General features: G+C 38.2%; 1 long non-coding RNA gene across 5 annotated transcripts in view; it reads right to left on the reverse strand.

Moving 5' to 3' along the window:
- The window catches only part of LOC105480079 (uncharacterized), a 363,272-nt gene that overhangs the window by 303,219 nt on the left and 32,380 nt on the right, over positions 1 to 27,673 (reverse strand). For 4 of the 5 annotated variants that reach the window (XR_011619922.1, XR_011619920.1, XR_986271.3 and 1 more), the window contains exon 3: positions 23,318 to 23,450. The exons of the other annotated variant lie outside the window; for it this stretch is intronic. This is a non-coding gene — a long non-coding RNA (uncharacterized lncRNA). The remainder of the gene's footprint in view (positions 1 to 23,317; positions 23,451 to 27,673) is intronic. 5 annotated transcript variants of the gene reach the window in all.

Here is a 27,673-nt window from a genome sequence, read left to right on the forward strand (position 1 = left end):
CAGCCTGATACCAAAATCTGGCACAGACACAATGAAATAAGAAAACTTCAGGCTAATATTCCTGATGAACATAGATGCAAAATTCCCCAACAAAATACTAGCAAATTAAATCCAGTAGCATACCAAAAAGTTAACACACCCTGATCAAGTAGGCTTTATTCCTGGGATGTACAGCTGGTTCGATATATGCAATCAATAAATGTAATTTACCACATAAACAGAATTAAAAGAAAAAGCCATATGACTACCTCAATAGATGCAGCAAAAGTGTACAATAAAATCCAAAATTCATTGATGATAAAAACCCTCACAGACTAGGCATAAAAGGAACATATCTCAAAATAATAGGAGCCATCTATGAAAAACCCACTACCAACACCATACTGAACAGGCAAAAGCTGGAACCATTACCCTTGATAACTGGAACAAGAAAAAGATGCCCTCTCCCACCACTCCTGTTCAGTATAGTACTGGAAGTTCTAGCCAGTGCAATCAGGCAAGAGAAAGAAATAAAATTAATTCAGATAGGAAAGTAAGAAGTCAAACTATCTCTTTCACTGATGATATGATTCTATACCTAGAAATCCCTAAAGACTCCACCAAAAGCTCCTATAACTGATAAATGCCTTTAGTAAAGTTTCAGGATACAAAATCAATGTACAAAAATCAGTAGCATTTCTATATATCAATAACATTCAAGCTGAGAGTCAAATCGAGAATACAATCCCATTTACAGTAGCCACACACAAAAAAACTGAAATACCTAAGAACACATTTAACCAAGGAGGTGAAAGATATCTACAAGAAGAACTACAAAACACTGCTGAAAGAAATCAGAGACAACACAAATAAACGGAAAAACATTCCATGCTCATGAATTGGAAGAAACAATATCGTTAAAATGGTCATACTGCCCCCCAAAATTTACAGATTCAACACTATTCCTATCAAATTGCCAAAGTCATTTGCCAGAGAAAGAGGAAAAAAACAATTCTAAATTCCTTTGGTACTTCATCTTAGAGATAAAGAAATTAAGACTCGTAGAGTTTAAATGATTTCAAAAGTCGCCAGGCTTGAGCTCAAACTGAAACCTCCTTATTCTGTTTGGTTATCTTAGCTTTACATCCATTACCATGTAAAAATAGCCTGTGATGTTAAAGTATTTTGCCACAATGACAAAATACTTTTATTTGCCACATTCATTTAGCCAGTGGATATCATTAGAGTATCTTCTATGCGTCAGATGATATGAAAGAAAAGTGATCTACCGGGAGTGAAAATATCAGTTCAAGCTTCAGGTCTTCCAAACCTGATGTGTGTAGAAATTACACCAATGAATGGTATAACCTAATTAATTGTAGGATGAGGCACACGCTACAACGAAGAGTTACAGCAAAATCATTCATAAGATCTCTTTCAGGTCTCAGCTTCTATAATTCAACTAAACAGCTATACATGTGTTTAAAGAAGAAAAAAACTCATGAATGAAGATTTACAGCTTTACCCGAGAGCAAAGAAAGATGTTCACCTGCCAGATTTAAGTCACTGGATAACATCCGATAATTTTTATTTTGTAAATGAAGAGACTATGATAGATTACTACCTGTCACTTTGTTCAAACAAATCAAGCATCTAGTAACTTTAAAAGAAACAGGTAGAGTGCATGCCTTATGTATTCAATAGTATATTTTTAGAATCTAGAAAGATAAAATGATTTTACCAATGCTTCTCTTTTAAAAAAGAGCTGTTTGATAGACCTAAACATTTAGAATTAAGCTCCCAAATTCATTTTACGTAGACTCTCCAAAAGAAATCGTAAATCAAATTTGGCACTCCATTGAATTGGATCAGATCCAACAGATAATCTCCAAGGTCAACCTAGGTTTTAGATTTCATCTAAGTAAGGTTGAAGGGAATAAATAGGTTTTCACAAATCATTTAATATTTTAAGAAATGGCAGAGGGTTAGATTTTAATAAATAAACCTAAATATGTTTAAAATCAATTCCTATAGATAAATAGTATGGCCGGCCATTTTTTTCTGATAAAATAAAAGACTATGTTTAATCCTGGTTTTCTCTTATAAATTTATTATTGTGGATTGCTATTAACCAAACTTATTCTTGTTACAAATAAGAAAATACCATTTTAGAGAGATGGGTATTTTTCAGGTATTCACACAGTAGGGCCAGAGCTCAGATTCTGTATTCAATTCTATTCTACTTCACTGCTATCTCCTTTTGGTCCCTTGGCTCCCTGCCAGTTTGGGGGATTTTTTAAAAATATGATTCCAGGTTTTTCTCATTACAATTGGCATTGTGAACAGGATCTGAGAGATCAAATGGTGAGTCAGGAAGGAGTATCTATGGAGGAAATCTTAGAGTTGGCAATGTGCATGTGAGGTGGACATGCCCAACTGCTCAACCTTTGCAGGCCACCATATAAGTATGGGGACACTTGGAAAACACTGGTGGAGACTAAGCACCTATTGCAAGAAGCTAAGATATTAAAATACAATAAGGAGAGTAAATGCACTGTTGTTGCAATAAGGCTAGCTACTAAGAAATCATTAGAGCAGGAAAGGGAGAAAGAGTAGAAACTCCTGCAGAGGGTCAAAGGCATATCAGGCTTTCTAGGACTCCAGCTTGTTACATATCATGGCCCCTTCTTGTGCACATTTGAAAACTGATGGGCAAATTACCAAATAAAAAAAAAATCAGAGTTCAAATGGTCAAATGGTTAACCCACAACTATAAAGTTAAGCAGAGTCTTCTAACACTTTCTATTTCTCTCTCACTTTTTCTGCCTGCTTTGAATCTGCTATTTTTAAGTTGCTAGTGTTTAAATAAAACTCACTGTTTATGGTAACACTAATTCAAGGTTATTTAGGGATTTTGTTTTTCTTACACAGTTCAGTCAGTTCTAGCTAAAATTTAAACAATGTAATTCATTTGAAACTGAAGGGAAAAAAAGGACAAAAGAGGTTTTTAAAAATCAAACTTCCATAGAAACTGCTTTACCCAAAATTTTGATCCATAGCTTTCCTTGGATTACCTATCAGGACAAATAAAGTTTAGCCATGTGAACAGATCCCAATTTTATAAAAAATAATTGGAATCCAGCTGTCTTTTGTAATGTAATGAGTTTATGTTGCTGTCTCATGGCTAGAATTCCAAGGTGAAAGCCATTGAATATTTGTATGTGTACATACATGTTTATAAGCGTTAATGTGTATGTACCTGTATTACGTTATGTGTTATATCTAGCATTCTACCACATTAGCTTATAAATAAATGAGTACTCATAAATTAAACAAGTTCAAATGCTTTCCAAGTTTATATAAATTCAATAATCTTTGCACTAAATAAGCTGGCTTTAAAATTACTGGTAAAATAAAAATATGTCTTCAAAAGTGTCAGCATACATTTTTGTCTAAGTCTGCTAATTAGATACATTTTATATTTACCTCTGCTAGATACTTTAGTGTCAGGGTTTGACATGAAGGTTATAAAACTGTAAACCCAGACATAAACAAAATTATCTTTATTTGTGTGATTTTTCTTATAAGCAAGAATAATTTGATATTGTTGGTTTAATGGGAACAGCTGAATTTTTCTGAGTTATCAGCAAAAATGCCCATATTTAACTTGAAGGTTCTTGCTCAGCTGAATACCTGATATTCACAAGCTATGAAAATAGTTAACAGAAAAATAGCTTGCAATAATATTTAGCTTTACATAATGTCTTGGTTCTCACTAGTAACCTACATAAACTACTAAAAGTGAATAGATTGAGTAAATGTAAATGTGATCAATGCTTGTGGGTAAAACTTTCATGTAATTTAAACTCTAAAAGTTATTTTAGGCACTCATTGAATGTCTTGATAATTTCCAATTTAAAAAAGGTTATCATATGGGGGAAGCATTGGTGGACTTTAAGGCACTGGATAAAAACAAAGACCATGTCCAAAAAGTAATTAAGGAACAAAAAAGGGATGATGGGCCCAATGGGTGTCTGTACACTTGCCCCAGCCCAAGCAGGCAATATATATGAAACAATACTGTCTGCCAGGGGGACACTCTGAAATCACCCAAACAGTTCAGGAATTGCATAAAGTACAAATAGTCAGTATGGCCCACAACCCGTGTAGCAGCCCTATGTGTCCTGTGAAGAAGCCAGATAGCACCTGGAGAATGACTGTAGACTACCATGAGCTGAACAAAGAGGTGTGCCCTGCACATGCAACTGTACCCAATATTGCTCAACTGTTACAGCAAGTGGTTTGTAAGCTGGGAAATGTCCATGCTGTGACTGACTTGTCTAACACCTTTCCTAGTATTCCTTTAGTGGAAGATTCACAAGACCGGTTTGCCTTCACTTAGTAGGGCCAACGATAGACTTTTTAGGTGCTACCACAAAAGTACCTGAACAGCCCCATCATGTCACAGTATGGTTTCAAAGGACCTGTCTAGACTCTCTTTTCCTGCTTTGATCTCCCTGTTTTACTATATTAATGATGACATGCAAACCTCAGAGCATTTTACAGATTTGGAGACTGCCCTACAAACTATCTTGGATGGCCCAAAGAACAGGGAATGAGAAGTTAACCCCAGGAAGAAACAGGGGCCCAGTATAGCCATCAAATTCCTGAGAGTCACCTGGCTGGATAAGATGTAAAACATACCCAGAGCTGTCATCAATAAGGTATCACAGTAGCCTGTTCCCCAGATAGTAAGCTAACTCCAGGTTGTCCTAGGTTTACTGGGCTACTGAAGAACACTCATTCTTCATTTGGTACAAACTCTTCCCCTTTCCTTCAATAAAGGAAAATTAAAAATGAGACTGTACACATATAGAGCAAGAGGCATTTGACAAAGCAAAAATATTGATAAAACAAGCCAAAGCATTAGGTACATCCTTTTGGATTAGAAGCCACTAGAGATGCCACAGGGATGAGTTGGGGTTTGTGGCAAAAGCAACCAACAGGAATGTTACCGGTTGGGCTTTTATTTCAATTGTAGAAGGGGTCAGAATCCTACTATACAGTCCTGGAGCAATAACTCTTGGCCCTGTATAGGACATTGCAACAAGTGGAGGCCATCACCAGAAAGCAGGTCACCACAGAAAAAACTGCCCACTCCATAAAAGGGTGCATGAAAGGTCTCCTAGCCAAGCCCATGCCTGGAGTGGCACAATCACACTGTGTAAGTGGCATCCCTGTCTACAACTTAGGGGTGTCTTGTCCACTAGTCCTTTTAAGTCGGGCACTATAGGAGGTATTAAGATCCATCCACTTTGAACAAGTGGAGGTGGCAGACATGGCAATGGAGCCACCTACCAGGTCAACCACATATATGAGGAGTACCAGCTGATACCTACTAGGCCTGGTACCCTGACGGGTCTAGCAAAGTTACCCAACACCAATGGTCAGCAGTTTGTGGTGCTGACACCATACGGAGAGAATGGGGATTAGGACAAAGGGCTAGGTTACAGGCAGTTGGGATACTCATCACCTATGAGGCCTGGCTGCTAATCATCTATACAGATAGTTGGGCTACACAAAGAGGACTTACCATGTGAATCAATCAATGGGCACAGACAGTTGGCAAGTTTGTGGCAAGCCCCTTTGGGGAATGTCCATGTGGCAAGACATTCACATCAAGTTATAAGAGAATGATGCCTAACTTAGGTATACCTTGTGGATACACACAGCCCCAGGTTGCCTCTGAGAAGTCAGGAGGCAGATGCTCTTACTCATGTTTGGGCATTTTGCTCAAGCCCATTGGAGGAGGCTGCCATATGGGTACATCATATGAGCAGCCACCAAGGGGCAGCAAGGGGTGGGCCATACAAAAGGCGGCAGGCATCCCAATCCAATCTGGAGATGCTTTGGCAGCTGCTCAGAACTGTGAAAGCTGCTCATAACTGCAACCTGGAAAAGTTCCCTCCATACCAACTCACATACATTGAGCCACACAACTGTACAAGACTGGCAAGTCAGTTATATTGGCCTCCTGTCCCCAAGTAGAGGGAGAAGGTATGCCTTAACTTGTACAGACACAACAATGAGGTTACTACAGGGGCCTTCCCAGTAAGACATGCCACTCAACTCCAGTTCAACTCCAGACTCAACACCAAGAGTCTCACTGCTCTTGGTGTCATGTATGACATGCCAAAAAGGATAGTGATCAAGGTCCCCATTTCACAGGTCATGATATCCAACATGGGGCATCGGAACAAAATATAGACTAAAGATTCCACTGGCCATATAACCCAACAGGGTAGGCCTCATAGAAAAAAAATGGTCTGTTAAAAACTCAATTATGTGCATTGTCTCAGGGCAATTCTTAAGGGTACTAGACTAAGGATCTCCTGAAGCTATACAAATTTTAAATGAGTCACCCACTACCACACATGGCATCATTCCCTGTGAATGGTTGGGTAGGCCTGTAAAACAGGTGTCACAAACTCTCAATATTACCTGAGACTCCAATCCATGCTCCCAAAGCAGATGGGCAGACTGTGCTCCTGAGAACAGCAGTGGATCTGCCAAGTGGCAATGGCTACGTGGACCTGAAGTTGAGCTGGAACGTGCTCCCATGCTGGGTCAGTTTTATGGCACTGGAGGGCACTATGAGGACTGATGGAGGAGAGGTGATCCAAGCTATGCTCCTTTATAGAGGTCTGAGAGCTTTACAATATCAACACATGGCAGCACCAATACCTACAGGAGTAGGCATAGTGCTGATAGTGTGGCAAGGCTGGAAACTTAGCAGTTGGCTATTGTGCCCACTCTTGGGGAAGGAAACTATGTATTGTACCGTAAGCCAGGCATGAAGTACATGGTGGCCTCCCTAATGGGGCCAATGGGAGATAACATAGCAGTAATAATGTTACAAGCAGTGGATACACCCATGATGGTTCCTACTAAACACTTGTGTTTATGCCAATAGGCTGTTGTTCCTGCTACCCATGGAAGCTGCACTGGAATGTAACTACAGTAGCAGTCAGCAACCAGTCCAATATTGGGTATGTGGATACCTCCCCTTATCAAATGATAATGATATGCCTCGCAACAGTCTGCCTTTCTTCGTACAGAACTGGAGTGTCAGGTGCATCAGCACCAACAGTGCAACCCAGGTTCACTGGGGATTGTCTCCACCTGGAAGCCTAATGGCAAATTTGATGGAGACCCAACAATATGTGCCCTTATACACACTACCTGTTGTTGTACCTATATCCCTGATAAAAAGGATAATGTCACAGATGCGTTGAATAATATGTCAACTTAGTTCCATGATACAGCCCAATTAGGTTTCTTTGACTCATGCTCAAAATGGTTACATACTTTACCTACTTATTGGAGTTATGTTTGCTAATAGACATTATAGTTATAGTTAGCTTCTGCTTTTTCTGCTGTTATGTATACTGTGGATGTGACTTGTACACACAAGCCATGTCTACATGTTACAAATTTGTAGAGTTCTTCCCCTCATACCCCACTCAGGGACTCTTACACAAGATTTGTGGAAAGAATGTAAAGGCTGATGGATTGCAGTGTGACAGGTCCCTCACCATGTTACTTAAGGGTTTATGTCTGCTGCCTGAACCCTGGAGGCCAAGCTGTGAGCCAAAGCCATGATGCCTAGCCAAGGAGCAGGCATCCCCAAGAACTCAAACATCTCGGAGAGAGTATATGAGAAGCTAACAAGGAAAACAGTCCCATCACACACACACACACGTGTGCGCACGCGCACACACACACACACACACACACACACACACACGGCAAAGAGCCAGAAAATTAACTTAAAAGCAGCTTAGAGATGGGAGGCAGGACAGATCTCTAAAGATGCCCTGCCGCCATCCAGGAGTGCCTCATATGCAAGCCCTAATAAACTTACTTACTCGCCATGCTGGGCTTGTCTGAATCATTTTTTGATCTCTTAGTTCCCTCCCAGCTTGGGGGATGGTTTTTAAAATATGAGTCTTGGTTTTACTCATTACAGTTATTATCACCACAATGGTAAAATGCTTTGATATCTGTACTTATCAACAATTAAAAATTGACTCAAGATGTATATTATTTAGACATTCTTATTCTTTTTAAAAGCATATTTGAAGTTGCTTTTTATTTAATGTCTTAATTCCTCTTTTGCTAAAAAACAGAGTGCAGAAAATAGAATCATGGTCGAAAACACAACTGTCCAAAGGACAAAAGCAGAATAAAAACAGTAATAATTATTCAAGAAATAAAATGAGATATTTCTTGTGTATCAAACTGGCAAAGTTTTTGAAATGATAATGTCTAGTGTTGGCAAGGGCGGGTGTGGTAACATTGGCATGTTCATTTATTACTCATGGAACAAACTTTTTAGAAAGTAATTTGACCTTAACAGTGCTCATATCATTTGACATAGTAATATCACTTCTGGAAATGTTAAAATTCAAAATAAAAAGTTTCTTCAAGAATTTCAGCATGATTTATAATACTAGGAAACTGGAAATAACCTAACTGTCCAAGAATAGAGTAATAGCTAAACCAAATATGATACACACATGATATGATACCAGTAAAAAAATCATTAATTTGAAGAATATTTCGCCACATAAATAAGTGCTTCTCATGTAACGTGTAGAGAATGAGGCAAAAATAATATCACAATTTTATAAAACAGTGAACATTAAAAAGCAAGAAGGAAAGATAAAAGGTTAACAGTGATATCTCTCTGTGAAGAGTTTACACTTAAGTTTGTAGATATGAGTTGGCAGACACATTACTTTTATCTATTTAGTTATTATCACCACAATGATAAAATATTTTTATATCTGTACTTACAAAGCATTAAAAATTGACTCAAGAAGTATATTATTTAACCATTCTTATTCTTTTTAAAGCATATTTGAAGTTGCTTTTTATTTAATGTCTTAATTCCTCTTTTGATAAAAAACAGAGTGCAGAAAATAGAGTCATGGTTGAAAACATGCACATAATATACAATATACATAAATATGCACACAATATACAATATACAAATAATATACCAAAGAACAGAGGCTTGATCAACGAATTAATCTTTGTTCAGGGAATATCCCTTAAACTGAATCTGGAAGAATAAGTAGGTTTCTAGATAGAGAACTAGTAGCAACATTCTTGAAGGAAAAAATTACATATGCGAAGCCACTGAGTTGTTTGTATTTCCAGTATCTAGTTCAAAAGCAAAATGCTCAATTAATGTTTGTTGATTAATAATAAATAAGTTATAAAGAAATATGATTTCTTTCTCTCTGAGTATCCTTTGTCTTCTGTATTTCAGTCACTAAAAGTTAACTATTACAATACAATGGTATATTTCTGTCTTCATTTGGGCTGCTATAATAAAATGTCTTAGAATGAGTAATTTATAAATAATAGAAATTTATTTCTCATAGTTCTGGAGGCTGGAAAGTCCAAGATTAGGACATCAGCAGATTCAGTGTCTGCTGAAGGCTCACTCTCTGCTTTACTGATGGTACCTCTTGCTGCATTCCCTCATGGTGAAAGGCCAGGGGCACATCCTTCAACCTTTTTTGTAAAGGCACTGCTATGGCTTGAATGTGTCCTCCAAAGTTTATATATTTCAAACTGGAACCCCAGTGCCACAGTGTTAGGAGGAGGGGCTTAATGAGAGATGATTCAGCTATGAGGGCTCTGCTCTCATGAATGAATTAATGCTGTTATCATGGCAGTATGTTAGTTATATGGAAGTGGGCTCATTTTAAAAGAGGGAATTCAGCTACTTTTTCTGTATCTTGCTCATGTGACGCCTTATGATGCAGCAAGAAGTCCCTAAACAAGATGCTAGCCCCTTGATCTTGGACTTCCCAGCTTCAAAAACCATAATACATAAATCTGTACTCTTTATAAATTACCCAGTCTTGGGTATTCTGTTATAATGGCACAAAACAGATTAAGACAAGCACTAATTGCATTCATGAAGGTAGAACCATCATGATTTAATGATTTTTTCAAATGGCCCCACCTTTTAATACTATCACATGACTATTAGGTTCCAACATATGGATTGTGGAGGAACACCAACATTCAGATCATAAAAGTTAAAAAATTCCAAGTTAATTTTATATCAGTTACATTTCAGAATTTTGCTTCTTAAAATCATCTTTAAATTTTTCAATCTCATCAGTAATTGATCTCCAAAATGTTTGTGTAGGATAAGTGAATTCTGGACAACCTCACAGAGAACCAATCAACACCTCCTAAAAGTATTAACTCGAGCCTGAGGCTAGCAAGATGGCCAAATAGGAACAGCTCTGGTCTGCAACTCCCAGTGAGACTGACGGAAAAGGTGGGTGATTTCTGCATTTCCAACTGAGGTACCCAGTTCATCTCACTGGGACTAGTTGGACAGTGAGTGCAGCCCACAGAGGGCAAGCTAAAGAACGGTAGGGCATCACCTCACCCAGGAAGCACAAAGGGTCAGAGGATTTCCCTCCCCCAGCCAAGGGAAGCCATGAGAGACTATACCAGGAGGAATGGTACACTCTGGCCCAGATATTGCACTTTTCCCATGGTCTTTGCAACCCACAGACCAGAAGATTCCCTCTGGTGCCTATGCGACAGGGCTTTAGGTTTCAAGCACAAAACTGGGTGGCCATTTAGGCAGACACTGAGCTAGCTGCAGGAGTTTTTTCATATTCCAGTGGCACCTGGAATGCCAGTGAGACAAAACTATTCACTCCCTTGGAAAGGGGCTGAAGCCAGAGTGCCAAGGGGTCTGACTCAGCAGGTCCCACCCCCACGGAGCCCAGAAAGCTAAGATCCATTGGCTTGAAATTCTCGCTGCTAGCACAGCAGTCTGAGGTCAACCTAGGACACTTGAGTTTGGTGCGGGGAGGGGCACCCACCATTGCTGAGGCTTGAGTAGATGGTTTTACCCTCACATGTAAACAAAGCCACCCAGTTCAAACTGGGTAGAGCCCACTGCAGCTCAGCAAGGCCACTGCAGCCAGACTGCCTCTCTAGATTCCTCCCCTCTGGCCAGGGCATCTCTGAAAAAATGGCAGCAGCCCCAGTCACAGACTTATAGATAAAACCCCCATCTCCCTGGGACAGAGCAGCTGGGGGAAGGGGTGGCTGTGGGTGCAGTGCCTGACAGCTCTGAAGAGAGCAGCAGATCTCACAGCACAGCATTCGAACTCTGATAAAGGCCAGACTCCTTCTCAAGTGGGTCCCTGACCCCTGTGTATCCTCACTGGGAAACACCTCCCAGTAGGGTCCAACAGACACCTCATAGAGGAGAGCTGAGGAGAGCTCTGGCTGGCATCTGGTGGGTGCCTCTCTGGGACGAAGCTTCCAGAGATGGAAGAGGCAGCTTTCTTTGCTGTTCTGCAGCCTCAGCTGCTGATACGCAGGCAAACAGGGTCTGGAGTGGACCTCCAGCAAACTCCAGCAGACCTGCAGCAGAGGGGCCTGACTGTTAGAAGGAAAACTAACAAACAGAAAAAAATACCATCAACATCAACAGAAAGGATGTCCACTCAGAGACTCCATCCGAAGGTCACCAACATCAAAGACCAAAGGTAGACAAATCCACGAAGATGGGGAGAAACCAGTGCAAAAAGGCTGAAATTCCAAAAACCAGAATGCCTCTTCTCCTCCAAAGGATCACAACTCCTCACCAGCAAGGAAACAAAACTGGATGGAGAATGAGTTTGACGAATTGACAGTAGCAGGCTTCAGAAGGTGGGCAATAACAAACTTCTCTGAGCTAAAGGAGCATGTTCTAATCCAATGCAAGGAAGTTAAGAACCTTGAAAAAAAGGTAAGATGAATTGCTAACTAGAATAACCAGTTTAGAGAAGAACATAAATGACCTGATGGAGCTGAACAACACAGCATGAGAACTTCGTGAAGCATACACAAGTATGATACACAAGTATCAATAGCTGAATCAATCAAGTGTAAGAAAGGATATCAGAGATTGGAGATCAACTCAATGAAATAAAGCGAGAAGACAAGATTAGAGAAAGAAAGAGTGAAAAGAAACCAACAAAGTCTCCAAGTAATATGGGACTATGTGAAAAGACCAAATCTATGTTTGATTGGTATACCTGAAAGTGATGGGGAGAACAGAACCAAGTTGGAAAACACTCTTCAGGGTGTTATCCAGGAGAACTTCCCCAACCTAGCAAGGTATGCCAACATTCAAATTCATGATATACAGAAAATACCATAAAGATACTCCTCAAGAAGAGCAACCCCAAGACACATTCACCTGATCACTTGGTCAGATTCACCAAGGGTGAAATGAAGGAAAATGTGTTAAGGGTAGCCAGGGAGAAAGGTTGGGCTACCCGCAAAGGGAAGCTCATCAGACTAATAGTGGATCTCTCAGCGGAAACCCTACAAGCCAGAAAAGAGTGGGGACCAATATTCAACATTCTTAAAGAAAAGAATTTTAAACCCAGAATTTCATATCCAGCCAAACTAAGCTTCATAAGCAAAGGAGAAATAAAATCCTTTACAGACAAGCAAATGCTGAGAGATTTTGTCACCACCAGGCCTGCCTTACAAGAGCTCCTGAAGGAAGCACTAAACATGGAAAGGAACAACCAGTACCAGCCACTGCAAAAACATACCAAATTGCAAAGACCAGCGATGCTATGAAGAATCTGCATCAACTAATGGGCAAAATAACCAGATAGCATCATAATGACAGGATCAAATTCACATATAACCATATTAACCTTAAATGTAAACGAGCTAAATGCCCCAATTAAAAGACACAGACTGGCAAATTGGATAGAGTCAAGACCATTGGTGTGCTGTATTCAGGAGACCCATCTCACCTGCAAAGGCACACGTAGGCTCAAAATAAAGGGATGGAGGAAGAATTACCAAGCAAATGGAAAGAAAAGAAAAGAAAAAAAAGCAGGCATTGCAATCCTAGTCTCTGATAAAACACACCTTAAACCAACAAAGATCAAAAGAGACAAAGAAGACCATTACATAATGGTAAAGGGGTCAATGCAACATGAAGGGCTAACTATCTTAAATATATATGCACTCAATACAAGAGCACCCAGATTTATAAAGCACGTTCCGAGAGACCTACAAAGAGACTTAGACTACCAAACAATAATAATGGCAGACATTAACACCCCACTGTCAACATTAGACAGATCAATGAGACAGAAAGTTAACAAGGATATTCAGGACTTGAACTCAGTTCCAGACCAAGCAGACCTAATAGACCTACAAAATGCGCCACCCCAAATCAACAGAATATACATTATTCTCATTACCACATAGTACTTATTCCAAAATTGACCACATAGTTGGAAGTAAAGAACTCCTCAGCAAATGTAAAAGAATAGATATCTTAATGAACTATCTCTCAGACCACAGTGCAATCAAATTAGAACTCAGGATTAAGAAACTCACTCAAAACCGCACAACTACATGGAAACTGAACAAGCTGCTCCTGAATGACTACTGGGTAAATAATGAAATAAAGGCAGAAATAAAGACGTTCTTTGAAACCAATGAGAACAAAGACACAACATACTAGAAACTCTGGGACACATTTAAAGCAGTGTGTAGAGGGAAATTTATAGCACTCAATGCTCACAAGAGAAAGTTGGGAAGATCTAAAGTCGACACCCTAACATCACAATTAAAAGAACTAGAGGAGCAAGAGCAAACACATTCAAAAGCTAGCAGAAGGCAAGAAATAACTAAAATTAAAGCAGAACTGAAGGAGACAGAGACACAAAAAACCCTTCAAAAAATCAATGAATCCAGGAGCTGACTGTTTGAAAAAGATCAACAAAATTGACAGACTCCTAGCAAGACTAACAAAGAAGAAAAGAGAGAAGAATCAAATCGATGCAATGAAAAATGATAGAGGGGATATCACCACCAATCCCACAGAAATACAAACTCCATGAGATAATACTATAAACACCTCTACGCAAATAAAGAAATTGATAAATTCCTGGACACATACACCCTCCCAAGACTAAACCAGGAAGAAGCTGAATCCCTGAATAGACCAATAACAGGCTCTGAAATAGAGGCAACAATTAACAGTCTACCAACCAAGAAAAGTCCAAGAGCAGATGGATTCACAGCCAAATTCTACCAGAAGTACAAAGAGGAGGTGGTACTATTCCTTCTGAAACTCTTCCAATCAGTAGAAAAAGAGGGAATCCTCTCTAACTCATTTTATGAGGCCAGCGTCATCCTGATACCAAAGCCCGGCAGAGACACAACAAAAAAAAACAAAGCTTCAGGCCAATATCCCTAATGAACATCAATACAAAAATCCTCAATAAAATACTGGCAAACCTAATCCAGCAGCACATCAAAGCTTATCCACCACGATCAAGTTGACTTCATCCCTGGGATGCAAGGCTGGTTCAACATATGCAAATCAATAAACATAAACCATCATATAAACAGAACCAAAGACAAAAACTACATGATTATATCAATAGATGCAGAAAAGGCCTTTGACAAAATTCAACAGCTCCTCATGCTAAAAACTGTCAATAAGCTAGGTACTGATGGGACATATCTCAAAATAATAAGAGCTGTTTATGACAAACCCAGAGCCAATATCATACTGAATGGGCAAAAACTGGAAGCATTCCCTTTGAAAACTGGCACAAGACAGGGATGCCTTCTCTCACCCCTCCTATTCAACATAGCGTTGGCAGTTCTGGCCAGGGCAATCAGGCAAGAGAAAGAAATAAAGGGTATTCAATTAGGAAAAGAGGAACTCAAATTTGTCCCTGTTTGCAGATGACATGATTGTATATTTAGAAAACCCCATCATCTCAGCCCAAAATCTCCTCAACCTGATAAGCAACTACAGTAAAGGCTCAGGATACAAAATCAATGTGCAAAAATCACAAGAATTCCTATGCACGAAAAACAGACAAAGAGAGAGCCAAATCACGAGTGAACTCCCATTTACAATTGCTTCAAAGAGAATAAAATACCTAGGAATACAACTTACAAGGGACGTGAAGGACCTCTTCAAGGAGAACTACAAACCACTGCTCAAGGATATAAGACAGGACACAAACAAACGGAAGAATGTTCCATGTTCATGGATAGGAAGAATCAGTATCATGAAAATGGCCATACTGTCAAAGGTAATTTATAGATTCAATGCCATCCCCATCAAGCTACCAATGACTTTCTTCACTGAATTGGAAAAAACTACTTTAAAGTTCATATGGAACCAACAAAGAGTACGCATTGCCAAGACAATCCTAAGCCAAAGAACAAAGCTGGAGGCATCACGCTGCCTGACTTCAAACTATACTATAAGGCTACAGTAACAAAAACAGTGTGGTACTGGTACCAAAACAGAGATATAGACCAATGCAACAGAACAGAGTCCTCAGAAATAATACTACACATCTACAACCATCCAATCTTTGACAAACCTGACAAAAACAAGAAATGGGAAAAGGATTCCCTATTTAATAAATAGTGCTGGGAAAACTGGCTAGCCATATGTAGAAAGCTGAACCTGGGTCCCTTCCATTCACCTTATACAAAAATTAATTCAAGACGGACTAAAGACTTAAATGTTAGACCTAAAACCATAAAAACGCAGTAGAAAACCTAGGCAATACCATTCAGGACATAGGCATGGGCAAAGACTTCATGACTAAAACACCAAAAGCAATGGCAACAAAAGCCAAAATTGACAAATGGGATCTAATTAAACTAAAGAGCTTCTTCACAGCAAAAGAAACTACCATCAGAGTGAACAGGCAACCTACAGAAAGGGAGAAAATTTTTTCAATCTACCCATCTGTCAAAGGGCTAATATCCAGAATCTACAAAGAACTTAAACAAATTTACAAGAAAAAATCAAAAAAACCCATCAAAAAGGGGGCAAAGGATATAAACAGACACTTCTCAAAAGAAGACATTTATGCAGCCAACAAGCATATTTTTTTCAAGCTCATCATCACTGGTCATTAGAGAAATGCAAATCAAAACCACAATGAGATACCATCTCACGCCAGTTAGAATGGCGATCATTAAAAAGTCAGGAAACAACAGATGCTGGAGAGGATGTGGAGAAATATGAATGCTTTTACACTGTTGATGGGACTGTAAACTAGTTCAACCATGTGGAAGACAGTGTGGTGATTCCTCAAGGATCTAGAACTAGAAATACCATTTGACCCAGCCATCCCATTACTGGCTATATACCCAAAGGATTATAAATTATTCCACTATGAAGACACATGCAAACATGTTTACTGCAGCACTGTTCATAATAGCAAAGACTTGGAACAAACCCAAATGCTTATCAATGATAGACTTCATAAAGAAAATGTGGCACATATACACCATGGAATACTATGCAACCATAACAAAGGATGAGTTCATGTCTTTTGCAGAGAAATGGATGAAGCTGGAAACCATCATTATCAGCAAACTAGCACAAGAACAGAAAACCAAACACCACATGTTCTCACTTGTAAGTGGGAGTTGAACAATGAGAACCCAGGAGTGAGGGGCATCACACACCAGGGCCTGTGAGGGGGTGGGGGGCTGGGCTAGGGATAGCATTAGGAGAAATACCTAATGTAGATGATGGGTTGATGGGTGCAGCAAACCACCATGGCACATGTATACCTATATAATAAACCTGCATGCTCTGTACATGTACCCCAGAACTTAAAGTATAATTTTTTAAAAAAGTTTTAACCCCATTTTCTTGCCCTTTATTTTAAGGAACAGCTGAAACAACTGGCATTTAGGCCAAGATCACTTTTTCTACTCATTAGCTATAAATCAATAGAATGACTGTAATTGATTTTAAACACCTTTCCTTAAAAAAAAAAAAAAGACAAAAATCTTACCATGAGGGATCTTTGATACAATTTAGGCTTATTTTTAAAATATTTGTTTTTTGTTGTTTACTCTTCTTCTTAAAATACAAAAGTGATATGCTTGGTAATGTCCATTGCAAAATTGATATTTTAAAAATCTATACTATTACTTAACACCTGAGTCATTACTTAACTTTTTAATATCCATAAAGTTGGAAGGCCATCATCCTTTGTCATCAATTAGGAGATGGAAGGTTTGGATGGAAGCTTTATAGTGTTTTTCTAATCTAATGAAATTTGACAGGAAAACTGTCTACTGAAAGGAAAGCAGAGGAATACAATCTCAACTTAGGCAAGATTTAAACCATAAATGAGAATTTAATTTCAAAGATTTATTTTATTTATTTATTACTAAAATAATGGCAACTGAAATCTTCTTGTAGCTATTTTACTGACTAGATAGTCTTACCATGCCTTCTATATTGAGCCAAGCAAAATGTTGCAGCTAAAGTAAATGATTTGCTAGAGGGTTGGGAAACTAACATCAGACACCCCCACATAAAGCTGAATCCCCAAGGAGCTACCCCCTGAAACCATATAAGCGTAAATAGATACAAAGAGTTATTTGTGCTGGTGTTTGCTATAGTTCTGACACCAAAGAGTAACTCTTAATTGTTCCAACCCCTGTTCAAAAGAGCAGAGGTGGTCCCAATGTTTAATGACCCATCCAAGGGAAAACCAAAGGACTTCACTCCACTCTGTAGGAATGAAGCTTTCACAATAGAGATGATGTAGAGAAAACTCAGTGATCACATGCATAGGATGCTTACTCACACAGACTCAGAGGACTCTCCACTATTCAAATCTGTACTATCAATAATGCAATCTGTGAATTAGTTGGAGCAAACAACAAAAAAAAATACTTTTATTAAATCAGTGTGACTCATTTATATTTTATTGGTTTTGTAGTTTTGTTTGTATCTGATTTGTAGGGGGTTTAGGTGGTTGTTACTAAAAACTTGGACATCTGAAGGGTTTTTACCTAGTTTTATATTTGTATATATCTTCATGGTATTTTCAATTTATAAAGTCTTTTAAAAAAAAAGAAATATATACATTCTGTAGCTTTGATCATCACTGGCTTATCATTTGGCTTCTTGTATAGATCCGCCTGCAGGGCAGATCTGTCACCCTGGTCACAGTGTACCAGTAACTGCTTCGCACAGCAGTTAACAGTGGCTATTACATGTTGTGAAAGTAGCATTCCTGTTTACACATCAATCTCTATGAACTGGTTTACTCTATCAATCTCTCTATTAAATGGTTCTCCTCTGATGGCGAGTGGTGATGAGCATTTTTTCATGTGTCTGTTGGCTCTATGAATGTCTTCTTTTGAGAAGCGTCTGTTCATATCCTTTGCCCACTTTTTGATAGGATTGTTTGTTTTTTTCTTGTAAATTTGTTTGAGTTCTTTGTAGGTTCTGGATATTAGCCCTTTGTCAGATGAGTAGATTGCAAAGATTTTCTCCCATTCTGTAGGTTGCCTGTTCACTCTGATGGTAACTTCTTTTTGCTGTGCAGAAGCTCTTTAGTTTAATTAGATCCCATTTGTCAATTTTGGCTTTTGTTGCCATTGCTTTTGGTGTTTTAGACATGAAGTCCTTGCCCATGCCTATGTCCTGAATGGTATTACCTAGGTTTTCTTCTAAGGTTTTTATGGTTTTAGGTCTAACATTTAAGTCTCTAATCCGTCTTGAATTAATTTTCATATAAGGAGTAAGGAAAGGATCCTGTTTCAGCTTTCTACTTATGGCTAACCAATTTTCCAGGTGATGAAACTATTCTATATGATACTATAGTGGTAGCTACATGGCCTTATGCATTTGTTGAAACCCATGAAACTACAACACAGAGTGAGCCCTAATGGAAACTGTAGATTTTAGTGTATAATAACATATAAATATTGGTTCACCAATTTTAGCAAATGTGTCACACTGATGCAGGATGTTAATAAGAGGTAAATGTTTGTGTCATGGGCGGGCAGCGGGGTACTTTCTCTGCAATTATTTTGTAATCCTAAAACTACTCTAAAAATAAAGTCTATCAAAAAAAAATTTTTTAAGAGACAAGGTCTCACTCTGCTGTCTGGCTGAGTGCAGTGGTATAATTACAGCTCACAGCAGCCTCAAACTCCTGGGTACTTGAGATCCTCCTGCCTCAGACTCCTGAGCAGCTGGGACTACAGGCATGTGCCACCATGCCTGGTTAAAATTTTTTTAAATAATGTTCTTATCATAGACAAGTGCCAGTTTTTTCTTGCCAATTTATGTGTACTTTTAATATAACACCTACATTATGCAGTTTTCTTTCATATTTTCTGGAAAATATTGTTCTCTTACTGTTGATATTTTATTTATTTTCTTTTTTAGAGATGAGGCCTTGCTTTGTTGTTCACTCGCCATCAGAGAAATGCAAATCAAAACCACAGTGAGATACCATCTCACACCAGTTAGAATCGCAATCATTAAAAAATCAGGAAACAACAGGTGCTGGAGAGGATGTGGTGAAATAGGAACACTTTTACACTATTGGTGGGACTGTAAACTAGTTCAACCATTGTGGAAAACAGTGTGGTGATTCCTCAAAGATCTAGAACTAGAAATACCATTTGATCCAGCCATCCCATTACTGGGTATGTACCCAAAGGATTATAAGTCATGCTGCTATCAAAACACATGCACATGTATGTTTACTGCGGCACTATTCACAATAGCAAAGACTTGGAATCAACCCAAATGTCCATCAGTGACAGACTGGATTAAGAAAATGTGGCACATATACACCATGGAATACTATGCAGCCATAAAAAAGGATGAGTTTGTGTCCTTTGTAGGGACATGGATGCAGCTGGAAACCATCATTCTCAGCAAACTATTGCAAGAACAGAAAACCAAACACCGCATGTTCTCACTCATAGGTGGGAACTGAACAATGAGATCACTTGGACACAGGAAGGGGAACATCACACACCGGGGCCTGTTGTGGGGAGGGGGCAGGGGAGAGGGATAGCATTAGGAGACACACCTAATGTAAATGACAAGTTAATGGGTGCAGCACACCAACATGGCACATGTATACATATGTAGCAAACTTGCATGTTGTGTACATGTACCCTAGAACTTAAATAAAAACAAAAAAGAATAGTTTCATCACCCTAAAAAAAATAAATAAATAAATAAATAAATAAATGGTTCTCCTCCGAGACAGGAGAAGAAACCATCTTTGATGGATTAGGTTGAACTATGTGAAATTGCCAGTCTTGTAGGTCAAAAATGGTCAAATATCAGTATGTTCTTATCACATAACTTAATACATGTTTAGGCTTCTTTTCCTTCAAGGAGAGCCTGACCTAAACCAATATGAATGTGTCAAAATAGATACCTCTTGGCAGGTAACTAATCTTCCCTGATGCTATCCTGACTTTGACCAATGCCCTTCAGTCATATTAGAATTAGTAATGAGTAAAGGTTTATTCTTAAAACAAGAAAAAGAACATGTGGTTAAAAAAGCAACTACTGAACATATCTTAGTCCAAGATAAATACATTTAAAAATGCAGAAGGAATATGAAATTAGACAATAAAAATGAGACATTGCTTGGGAAACTACTTAGCCATTAATCAGAGAGACTCTTGTTGATAGGTCAGAAACTAACCAATCAATATTTGTATAAGGCAGTGAAGGAAAGATTTAGAGCTTGTATAAACAGTTATCAGTCAGAATGGTTTTTCAATGAAGTTATTTTTGTTTTCTATTCAAAACAATATTGAGACATAATCAAATATCACTCACACTGTTTGCATGGCCCTTTCTTGTGAGAGTCCTTTCCTTTTATTGTTTCAAATTTCCCAACAGTGGCATCCCCTGACCCACATCTAATTATAGGAGAGATGGACAAAGAAGGGCTTGTTTACAGTTAATGCTTCACTGGAGCTGAGATGATCTTCCTCACTCTTTCGTACAAAACGTGACTGTTAGTGACAATATACAAATGCTACTTTTCCGGTTTTATTTGGGGCAGTGAAATGTGCATTACACTTTCTTCCAATAGAAATTATTAAGCAGCAAGCATAAGATGCTCATAATGTAGGGCAAGATGTGCAGAATCTGAAGAATGCTTCATGTTCTTGTTACTTCCCATGTTTAATGTTTCTATTTCTTAAGAGAAAAACACCCCAAACCATGTGTGCAGTAGCTCCATGTCCATTTCTTTTCCCAGATGAAAATTTTCCCAGATTTTCCCATTATCCCTTCACAGGTTAATGAAACTTGGCCTGAGAAACAAAATATCCCAAGGCTTCCCTGTCATGACACCAAAGGGCTGAGATTAAGAAAGACTGTACCTATTCACAAAAGAAAAATGTGATGTGCTGGATCTATGAAAAAGAGCTGGGCAAAATTATAATAAATGGTAAAATATTCCTGAGATCCTGTGATACTAAAGTTATTCACTTTTTCTTTCATTTAATAATAACTCATAATAATCTATTATATATAAGGTACTGTATTAATATTACGTTGGTTCAAAAGTAACTGTGGGTTTTGCCATTACTTTTAATTGGCATTTAATGGCATTTGCCATTACTTTTAATTGGCATTTAATGGCATTTGCCATTACTTTTAATTGGTATTTCATATTGGCAATATCTTAATTGACATTAATATTACTTTGGTGCAAAAGTAATTGTGGATTTTGCCATTACTTTTAATGGCGTTGCGGGTCTTGCCATTACTTTTAATTGGCATTTAATGGCATTTGCTAGTACTTTTAATGGCAAAACCCACAATTACTTTTGCACCAACCTAATATAATTAACTAGTATTTGTTGAGCACTTACTGTGTGTGAAGCACTACACTATATATTTTACACACATTATATCAAAGATATTATGAGTAATAATTATAGGTATTATTATTATTATTGTCCCCATCTTACAGAAGAAAAATAGGAAGCTGAAGAGGTTAAATAACTTGTCATATGTGGCAGTGCCGGGATTTGAATTTACATCTGACTTTATTTTTTTCTATTATACCACAAGAACCACCTAAAAGCATTTCAAGATTGAAGGAATACAGATATTGAGAGTGCCAAACAAAGCATAAATCAATAATCTGTTAAGGTAAATATAAATCATTTTTCAGTTAGCCATCTAAATTTCATTTGAGGTCAAAAGCATAAATATTAAAGTACTTTTGCTATTGACAGCAATGTTTCCCAATCTCATCTGTAGCCCCTGCCAACAGCCAACGTCATGATAAATTTTACAGGAGGTAACAGGAAAACTATCATTGTTTTGGTCAGTGTGGAAATTTTCCTGCTGGCTCTTCAGTTGCAGCCTTTGGCAGTGAAGTTACCTCTCAAGTCTAAAAAGCCTGGAGTCTGTAAAATATCCCAAACTTGGATTTTTCCTGTGTTTGACAAACAATAGCTAAGAGTTGCAGCTACTCAGTTCTATTTTAACTTCCATGGTAGTGAACTTAACTGTGATCATTTCATAAAAACATTTGATTATTGATTTACTTATACAATAAACTCTTACTGAGTACTTATTCATGTAATCGACATGACAGGGAATTTTGTTCATTTCTTTAAATATAGTTTCATATAACCAAAGAAAATATAACCAATAGTAGTTTGCATATTTACCTGGGGCAACTATAGCATGTTTAGGACCATTTCTATGGCTCAGTTTGCATATGCTCTAAGGAAGACATGCGAAGAGTATCTGTAACTATTCCCAGGTCCTCTAGATACCTCAGACATTACCAAAATGCCTTTTTCACTATTTTTAACTCTAGTCCCATGTATATGCTTCATATATAGTTTGTGTTAAAAGAATAATAATAAATCTGTTGGATAAATGAGCTTTATATCACTTCAAACTTCTAGAGGACATCTTTAATAAAAGAACAGTATTCTGTGGATCAGAGATTCTAATTCTACTACTGACAATATACCAACCCCTGCCCCCCATCTGTCTATTTAAATAAGCCATAGTAACTGACTGCTTCCATGAGGGTCAGTGGAACTGAATGGATGGTAAGAGTGTTAAGGGATAGTACCCGAAGTTCCTTAGTATAGCTCCAGTGACTTTCAGCTCATTTCTGAAAATAGAATGAACAAATAGACCGGGCCTTTCACCAGATAGCCCATGACGAAGAAGTAGGCTTTTAGAGACAGTGCTGGGAAGTGTTGGTGAATGATCCAACCCCTGTAGACCCAGGAACTATGGAGAAGATAAATAAAACTTTGGGACCCTGCTGTCAGAATGGGTTCAGAAGTTCCAGCAGGGATGACAGAGTCCAGGGACTAGATGGCCCCATCTAATGAGCAGACTGAGAGATAAAACTGACTTTGGTCAGCAAAAGAAAGTACAATAATCACAATGTACCTGGGATCCTGGGAGAATAAAGATAGATGGGCTAGATGGAGGCTTCCAAAAGAAGTAAACAGTTAAGGCCCCCCGCTTCATGAGCAGTTGAAGTGTTCTTAGAGGGAGTCTGACAGCAGTGCACTTCATAGACCTGTGCAGGCAAATAAAGTATCAGTCTGGGCTTGGGAGGAAGATGCCAGACTTTAGAGGCATAACTACAAATAGCATACAAGGTCAGGGCAGGACACAGCAAGGATAGACTAATGTTGAGTCTGATAGTCACGAAATTTCCCAAGAAGAGCTCTTAAAATCACCCTGCTGCTCACTCCTTATACCAGTCCTCAGAGTCTGTGAAACTGATGACTGCCTTTTGCTCAGAGAAAATCCATTTATTTGATTCTATTTTTAACACTTTCCTTCAACTCCTAAGCTATCTTTAGCCAATATTTTTCAAATGGTTCTACATATGAATCCTTTGAATAAGACTCAATGAACAAAATGTAAAATGGTGACAAGATCACTTAAGCCTTACCTTAGCGGTCTAGTGCTGGCACAGATCCCAATATCATCTGGCTCCCTCCTCTCATTTTACATGCAAAACACTAAGGAACAGGGAGGTTGAATGACTTCTTTGACATGGCACAACTAGTTAACATTTGGACTAGAATCTATGAGAGGAACTCATGCCTAGTAAGTACTTTCGTTTTCCCTGCACAGTGATTCCCTCATTTTGCTCTCCTTACTTACTATTTCCTATGTTGCTCAAGACTTCATGAAACAATATTCTTACAAGAGTGTGTTTCTCAAATAGCTTGCTTACTAGTTCTCTCTTACTGAAATCAATATCTTACTTGTTGGACTTCTGAATCTTGCTTGTTATTGCTAAAAACAAAACACAACACAAATGTAATGTCCAGTGGGTTTATACATTTATGAGCCTATATGACTCAAAAATTGTCAAATATGATTTATGTGTGATAGACACTATTAATGACCAATGACATTCAAAAATCTTTAAGTGACTTTATCAATAAGGGATATGAAATTTGATAGGATACAGAAAAGTCAAGAAATTCAAATTAAAAGAAAGGTAGAGATGTAAAAATACAGTGAAAATGATCCAAGTAGGCATTCCAGCTCAGCCACTAATTAATTCTGGGACCTCTGTCAACTCACTTAACTTCCCTATGGCCTAGATTACACATCTGTCAAAAACAATTTTTTCAACAAGTTGAAATCATTGAATTGAATAGCCTAAAAAATTCCTGAATTTAAATGAAGCCTCCAGAACTCCATATAGACTGTACTCCAATTATTAGCAATAATAGGGTCTAAGACATAAGAATGGCTTATGGACAGAAAAGTCTGTGTGATAACAGCTAACTTAGAGAACAATAACCATATGCCACACTGTTGAAGAGCTATATGTAAACTCATACAATAATTGCCACACAAACTAAATGAGGCAAGCACCATTGTTTTCATCCCCACTTTCCAGATTAGTATACTGAGTCACAGACAGGTTAGTAACTTGTTAATGTTACACATATAGTAAATGGCAGAGCTAGGATTTGGAACCAGTCTGACTCCAGAGCTATGACCCTCTGGTGATGGGTAACCTGACAGATTTAGGTAGCTGGTCATGACAGAGATTAAGAGACCTTGCTGGTCTTTTGAGGTAAAGTGGATAACTTCTGATAACAGCATCTTTCCTAAGGCTTGTTTCCCAGTTTATAGTAGTAAGTTGCCAATATTCACCCAGGTGCTCAAGCTAAAAATCAAAGAATCATTATTGATGTTTGCCTTTCTTTCACCCCATAGCCCATTAGCAGGTCTTATTAGGTTTGCCATCAAAATAAATCCAGAATCCAACCATTTCTCACCACTCTACTGCTACCACTTAGTGCATGTCCATTTTCATCATCACCAGGAATATTGCAATTGCCTCCCTATTGGCTTTCCTGCTTTTCTACTTACTCTTCTATAGTCTTATCTCCTTATAGCATACTGAGTAATTGTTTCTAAAACATGGAGTAGATCACATCACCCCTCGCACTACTCAAAACCTTCAGTGACTTCCCATCAAATTTGGAATAAAATACTACATGATGTAGCCTGACTACCTCTCTCATCTCATCCTTACCCACCCTTCCTAATTTACTCCACTCTCTTTCTGGCTGTTCTTCAAATATGTGAACTCACCCCCACTTCAGGTCCCGTGAACTGGCATTTCTATTTGCCTGGAATGTTCTTCCCAAAGACATTTATACATTTCACACCTTCATATCATTCAGGCCCCTGACTAAGTGTCTCTTCCACAAACAGCAATTCCTGACTACCCTCACTAAAACAACTCAGCCCTTCACTCACAATCCCCACACCTCGGACTTCATTTCTCTTCATAGCATTTGCAGTTACCTGAAATTACATTCAAAATTTATTTGATAATAACCTTAAGGATACAGGCCTAGGGTACCTTTTTAACTGCTTTACCTTCAGTGCTTGTATAGTGGCAGCCATAATAGTAAATGCTCAATAACTATTAACCAAATGAATTAATTCCTCCAATTCCAAGCTCCATCATTTTTTGATACCATGATATTTACAGGACCTGGCCCTGTCAAGATTCTGAATAGACTTCACCACTCATCTATGTTAGGGTAGATTGCCTGGAATTAGTGGCCCATAACAGCACCTTTATTATGGAGGTAAATGCCCCACCTGCAGTAGCACTCCTCTCTCGTTTTCTCTTTTCCTGGTGATGGTGTGAGGAGGCTTTGCTGTTTTCTCTTTCCTTTGAGGTAGACACATTTTTTCATTTCTCATTATTCAGTTTGTTTTTGTCATGGAATATATTTTGCTATCTAAATAAAACTTCCTGAACTCTTTGAACTTCTGTGGTGATGTTCTGTATTCTTTCCTACCAAAATATAACTGCTATATATCTGTTAGATGAGAGTTAACTCATTAGCATTAAACACTAAGATAATTACTGCATTAAAATCCCCTGCCATGTGGAGATGTAGAAATGAAGGCTGCCCCCTGCTTCTTCTGCTCATCACAACCTCTGAAAACTTTCTAGGATTCCCTGAGAATTTCCGTTAAGTAACAAACATAACCTGTGCAGCAGTCTTTTATATTCTGTAGGTATTGACTATTCATCATTAAAAGTGTGAAGCTGCTGGCTAAGACTGAAGTTTGTTAGCTCAGATGGAAACTTTGGAATAATTACTGATACTGTGTATTGTTAAAACCTGTGCCAAATTAGGTGGCGTGCATACATAATGTATGGAAAGGTAAGGCTGTTGCTTCCACGAACCTGACTTCTTCATAAAGAAAAATCAAATAGATTAAACACAGCTAACACAGAGAAACTGAAAAACAAGCCCTTATTTCCAGTGATCATTCAGGAAAGGGCTTTAGAAGATTCTGTTCACATGCTAAAAGCATCCATTCCTCACTTAGACGTCTACAGAAATAAGGAAAATTTAGTGAGTTAAAGGACAATATAGTGGATGTAACCCATTTTTCTTTTTATTAAATATCCCACTGCAACATCTAGGATTTGACATCCATATGTACAGACAATGATAAAACTAAAATTTTCTACACTGGCTGATATCTCAGTTCAACCACAACAGTTAGCTCTCAATTTTCAAAGCAGTATGAAAAGCAATAGTCTTCTTCTTTGCTAACCAGAACTGTGAATTTAATCCTCTAGAAATAGATTGGAATTTGTGCTCTCTTGCTTACCTTCTACTGTGATTAAATCTACACATTTTAAACTGTATTTGAAGGATAGAGTAAAATTTCTGTGACTCTGTCATTAAAATAAGTAACACAAAAGTAAAATATAATCACAATGAACCAAGGAATGAAAGTGAGACACTTAGTAATTCATGCAAAGGGCAAGATAGTTTCTCTGCTGTTAGCTTCAAAGGTTATAGATAATAAACTAAAAACTATAAGCAAATTTAAATAATTAAAGGACGAGCAAATAACTCTTGAGACTGATTTAGGTAGGTAATTTATCACTTCTTCATACCTCTCCCAGGAGATGAAATAGAGAAACTGTGGATATTGTATCAATGAGTGACATTCGAAATATTTCACAACTAACATGGCACCAGCACCAATCTAGCAGAGCAGACTCCAGCCTGAATGAGGAATTAGGTCCCCAAGAGCCTCTTCTGCAGCAGGCATCAACCATTTAGTTGCTGATTATGGGGAGCTCTGCTGGGTTCTGGGAAAGGGTCTAGGGCAGCCAAGGCGGAGGGAAGACTAGGGAGGACCCACTCAAAGATTTTGCTGCAGAAACTCTTTACCAACCAGTAACGAAAGATTTTTAGTATTTTTAACACCTGGAAGAGACAT

The sequence above is a fragment of the Macaca nemestrina genome, chromosome 2, assembly GCF_043159975.1.
Source record: "Macaca nemestrina isolate mMacNem1 chromosome 2, mMacNem.hap1, whole genome shotgun sequence".
Classification (NCBI taxonomy): Eukaryota; Metazoa; Chordata; class Mammalia; order Primates; family Cercopithecidae; genus Macaca; species Macaca nemestrina.